Genomic DNA, 5,295 nt, shown 5'->3' with positions numbered 1-5,295 from the left:
GAGAGAGAGAGAGAGAGAGAGAGAGAGAGAGAGAGAGAGAGAGAGAGAGAGAGAGAGAGAGAGAGAGAGAGAGAGAGAGAGAGAGAGAGAGAGAGAGAGAGAGAGAGAGAGAGAGGCATTATGTGTGGAGTTGAATATATTTGAAAGCAGATTTGTGCATTTTTATAGTTCAATTCTGTCTTTACTTCATTGAGTTTTACAAGTAGAGATGTTGTTTTTGAAAGTGTTACCTTTTTCATACTTGATACCTAAGAGATGGGATGTTGTGAAACGGAGGAAATGTTCACAATTTTGGGGTGTTCAATATTAAACACACAAAGCCTGCAGGTGATGAGGAATTCATGAGATCATTTAACGTTTTGGGATCAATTCCATCCTCTTTAAGTTTACTTATTACCTTATTCATAGTTTGAGTGTGCTGCAAAGCCAAAAGGTCTTGCAAATGTTCAGTGAAATCTTTAATAACTACAGAAGGGAGCAACTTCTCCTCTCTCAGTGCTAAAAGCCTTGTAACAATTTCATGGGTCCAGTTGATATTTAAATGTGATGAAGCACATTCGTTTCCTTCGTCAGTTATCATTTCCACACCAGCTTCACTCAGCATACAAATCCTAATCTCTGGATCAGGTAAGGAATCATCACAAACTTTAAATTTCCCCTCACTCTATTAAGATGGCAATTATAAAATAATGCGTGATGTGAACGAATGTGTCTTAGTAGATACTTTACAGATTTGTATGATCTAGAACAGCCATCAATTTCACATCCAATTCTATATCCTGGTTCTGAGGAGTGTACATTTGTGTAATGATTTGACAAATTAAAAAAATGTCCTGATTTTAAAGCACCACGACCTGCATGCAAAAAACTTGCTATCAACTTTCATAGTGCTAAATACAAAATGTATGCATAAGTAAATTATGAAGAGATAAAACACAAACTTTCACACTGTTGTCCACCACCACTTACTGCAATACAGGACCTTGCAAACTTTTTATTCTTATAAGTTTTTTTTTTTTTTTTGTTAATGGGATAACCAAACAGGACTAGCAATGGTGGTATTATATTGCTTTGGAGGACATCATCAGATCCCTTTCTGCAACTGGAAAATAAATACATTTTAATAGTTTACTTTGGTATAGTCCTACACATTTTTGCATTGCACCATCAATTCTGCCTTCCTCATAATGGTCTGTCTTTGTAAATCAATTATATACCTGGTTTCATTCGTGGCCGGAACGATGGCTAAAGCACATTTCAACGAAGGACATTTGGTCAATGGACATTTAATCAAACTTTCAAAATCATAATTACGTGTGTGTGTGTGTGTGTGTGTGTGTGTGTGTGTGTGTGTAATTCACCTTCTGGTCGCCTGCTGGTCTCTCGACACAGCCAGCTTTTCCCCTACGTCCCTAGCTCAGAGCTAATATGGTATCGATCTTTCCTACGGTATCTACGTAATGATACGTGAGTGTGTGTGTGTGTGTTTTGAAATGAGTGAGACAGGGACGGAGGGGGTTGGTGGTGGGGGTAAAACTGTCAGATTTGACCTTGACAGTGAAAACGAAGGGAAGACAAGGAGGGTGGGAGGGGGTGAGGGGAGTAAAGGGGAGAGGAGGAGGTAGGGGAGAGATAGGGGAGGGGAGGAGGTAGGGGAGAGATAAGGGAGGATGGGGTAGGGGTGGTTTGAGCTTCCAACGGTTGACCGGTTGACCGTGAAAAAATATTATTATCCTTATTATTCCTATAATTATATTATTCTTATATATATATATATATATATATATATATATATATATATATATATATATAGAGAGAGAGAGAGAGAGAGAGAGAGAGAGAGAGAGAGAGAGAGAGAGAGAGAGAGAGAGAGAGAGAGAGAGAGAGAGAGAGAGAGAGAGAGAGAGAGGACATTCTTATTAGTCTCAAATCTCCTCATGACTTCACACACACACACACACACACACACACACACACACACACACCACTAAATACAATACCACTGCCTCTTGTTCTGGTATTAATTAATCAGATATGTACAACCGCTATATTGTCATTGTTGTTATAGTGTTGTAGTGATTAATAATATAACTCGTAGAGGTTGTTGTTAAAATTGTCTTTTTTGTCTGTCTGTCTGTCTGTCTTAAATGTCTCTGTCTCTGTCTTTAGTTATAGTGTTAGAAGGTTTAATATAACTGGTAGAGGTTGTTATGTATATATAGGGTGGTTAATAACTGGAACAGGTTAAGTAGACATGTGGTTAGTGGTGAAACATTAGATAGTTTAAAAAAAGGGCTAGATGAGAGCATGGATAGGGAGGATAGATGGGATGGGTAGGCGTTGGATTGCTCCAATGGTGTGGATAGAGGAGCTGCCTTGTGTAGGCCATCACTTGACCTCTTGCAGTCTCCTCACTTCTTATGTTCTTATAACCACCACCACAACCACAGCCACAACCACCACCACCACCACTACTACGAGCCCCTTAACCTCTTCGGCATGGCCAGTCAAAACGCGCGCCGGCGCCATATCCGGGATTTCCGCGCGTGCGGCAAACTTTGAACTCTACCACCAACATTCATCAAAACTAAATATAATCATAACATACTATGTATGGGCATATCTGGAATGGTTCCATTGTGCCTTACACACCAATATTCAGTCTAAAACAAACTGCAGTTTATATTTTACCTACTAGTTTTCGTGAGAGGATGGTGATGGTGGAGTGGTGTAAACGTGCTCCTCTTCCTCAGACTGATATAATATACGAGTGTTGAAAGACTGAGTCAAATGTGTCTTCTGCAGCTGGTGGCGGTGATGGTGGTGGTGGTGGTGGTGAGGGTGATGGTGAAGGATGAGGGAGCGGGGGAGATGGAGGAGGAGGTGATTGTGAAGGAGAAGGTGGTGCGGGTGGTGGTGAGGGATGAGGGAGCGGGTGAGATGAAGGAGGGGTTGACTGTGAAGGAGAAGGTGGTGGGGGTGGTGAGGGTGAGTGGTGAGGGGAAGGAACGATGGGTGATGATGGAAGAGAAGGAAGCTGACAAGAAAAAATAGCAGGAACAGGTGAAGGTGAGCGGGGGTGGGAGTGGTGGGAAGGTGAGAAAGGTTGATGATATAGAAAGGGAGGTGGTACGGAAGGTTGGTGAGGTTGAGAGGGTTCAGATGGGGGTGTATGGGGTGACTGGTCTCTATCGCACACGATCACCGCGCGAAATGTAATCTGTGACTGACAGTATGACGCAGTGCAGTGGCATGATCACAGGATGTGTCAACATAAGACACTTGCCACTTGTTTTATTTATTGTATGATTTATTTATCATTCTTTTCGTAATTCTCATTTCACTATGACATGATCATTATTTTATATTTGTCCATTTTTCATCTTTTCATCTCGGTATGAGCGAGGTGTTTGAATGTTGGTGTGATAAATTACTGCAGCGGCTGAGAGAGAGAGAGAGAGAGAGAGAGAGAGAGAGAGAGAGAGAGAGAGAGAGAGAGAGAGAGAGAGAGAGAGAGAGAGAGAGAGAGAGAGAGAGAGAGTTTTGTTATCGAAGTTTTTCTTTGTTTTCCTCTTCTTCCTCTTCCTCTTCCTCCTGCTCCTCCTTCTCTTCCGTATCTTTCAGTTTCTCTTCCTCCTCCTCCTCCTCCTGTTCTCTCTCTCCTATTCGTGTTGTTCCTTTTGTTCCTGTTGTTTGCCCCTTTCTTCCCTCTGTCGCTCCTCCTTGTTCACCCTCCATTCATTGTTAGGTTTTCTGTCACATTTCATAAATAAGGCTTCTTCTCTCACTTCTACCACTTCAGTGTGGCATCTAGTACTGCCGCACATTACAAAACACTACGTCTAAATATAATATTCGCCCAAAACTACCCAAATATCTGCAGTATTAAGAATAAAGAGGAATAATTCATTGTTGTTTAGTTTCCCCTTAAAGAAGATTCGTTTTTTCTAATTACGTCATTTACTAAGAAACAAAAGGTTGAAAATCCTTCAAATTACAGTTACAGACTAGACCATATTGACCTTACATGTAAACATTACAAATATGACTCTTTCTCTTAGTTTTACCATACAAACATAGTATTATACAACACAAAATAATAGATTTAAATAGTATATACACCGGAAAACTCGTATAACAACAATAACCACATTAATGAAGTATAGGATAGTGTTCCTTAAAAGACACACGTTTTCTCTAATTACGTCACTCATTTAAGAAACATAAGGTCGAGCATCTTATAAATTTACTTAATAAAATGGACCTTATTGACCTTACAAATGAAAATTATAAATATGGCTCTTTCTCTGACATCTCCCACTTACACATAATAAATTGAATAGTAGATTTAAATAGTATATACAAGTAAAACTATCAAGAAACTCCTTTAATAGCAATAAACAGGAATAATGAAGTACAGGCTAGTGTCCCTTAAAATACATACGTTTTCTCTAATTACGTCACGCCTTTAAGAAACATAAAGTCGAGAATTTTTCCAATTACAGTTACAAAATGGACCATATTGACATTACACGCATAACTACTATTACTACTACTATTACTACAACTACTACTACTACTTACAGCCATTACTATCGCCGAAATAGTTGTACCACGTAACTTTCAGGGCTCCTTGTTGACCAATAGTCCAGCACACTACAAGGGCGGCCTGATAGTCCAAGTAGTCACCACATACGAGTGACCATTCACTACTCCTGCTACTACTGACATGCTGCTGCTGCTGCTGCTGCTGGTTGATGCAAATCTGACGGAGAGTAAAGGGTTAGGTTAAAAGTTGTAGTAGTAGTAGTAGTAGTGGTAGTAGTAGTAGTAGTAGTAGTAGTAGTAGTAGTAGTAGTAGTAGTAGTAGTAGTAGTAGTAGTAGCACTAGTAGTAGTAGTAGTAGTTGTTGTTGTAGTAGTAGTAGATAGTAGCAGTAGTAGTAGTAGTAGTAGTAGTAGTAGTAGTAGTAGTTAGGTTAGGAAGAGGAGACAGACAGAGAGAGAGAGAGAGAGAGAGAGAGAGAGAGAGAGAGAGAGAGAGAGAGAGAGAGAGAGGCAGACAAACAAATGACTATCTCCTTTCCGCTCCCTCCCTCCCTCCCTCCCTCCCTCCCTGTAGCACAATTTTTCAGCACAATTTCTGGCAAGTTACATTGAGACAGACTGCCTCTTCAAGACCACCACACTGATGACTGGCCAGCCACGTGGAGTTTTATTTATTTATTTTTTTTTTTTTTCTGTAGGAGGAACACCGGCCAAGGGAAACAAACAAATAATAAGAAAAAAATAATAA

General features: G+C 40.2%; 1 long non-coding RNA gene across 1 annotated transcript in view; it reads right to left on the bottom strand.

The window, feature by feature from the left end:
• Positions 1-658: 658 nt before the first annotated feature.
• LOC135099525 (uncharacterized) overlaps positions 659-5,295 on the bottom strand; it is a 47,585-nt gene continuing 42,948 nt past the window's right edge. Inside the window, exons 9-10 of the long non-coding RNA XR_010268066.1 lie at positions 4,585-4,765; positions 659-1,102 (exon numbers count right to left, since the gene is read on the bottom strand). This is a non-coding gene — a long non-coding RNA (uncharacterized LOC135099525). The remainder of the gene's footprint in view (positions 1,103-4,584; positions 4,766-5,295) is intronic.

The sequence above is a fragment of the Scylla paramamosain genome, unplaced genomic scaffold, assembly GCF_035594125.1.
Source record: "Scylla paramamosain isolate STU-SP2022 unplaced genomic scaffold, ASM3559412v1 Contig142, whole genome shotgun sequence".
In the NCBI taxonomy this organism is placed as follows: domain Eukaryota; kingdom Metazoa; phylum Arthropoda; class Malacostraca; order Decapoda; family Portunidae; genus Scylla; species Scylla paramamosain.
This window is presented reverse-complemented; position numbering and strand designations above follow the sequence as displayed.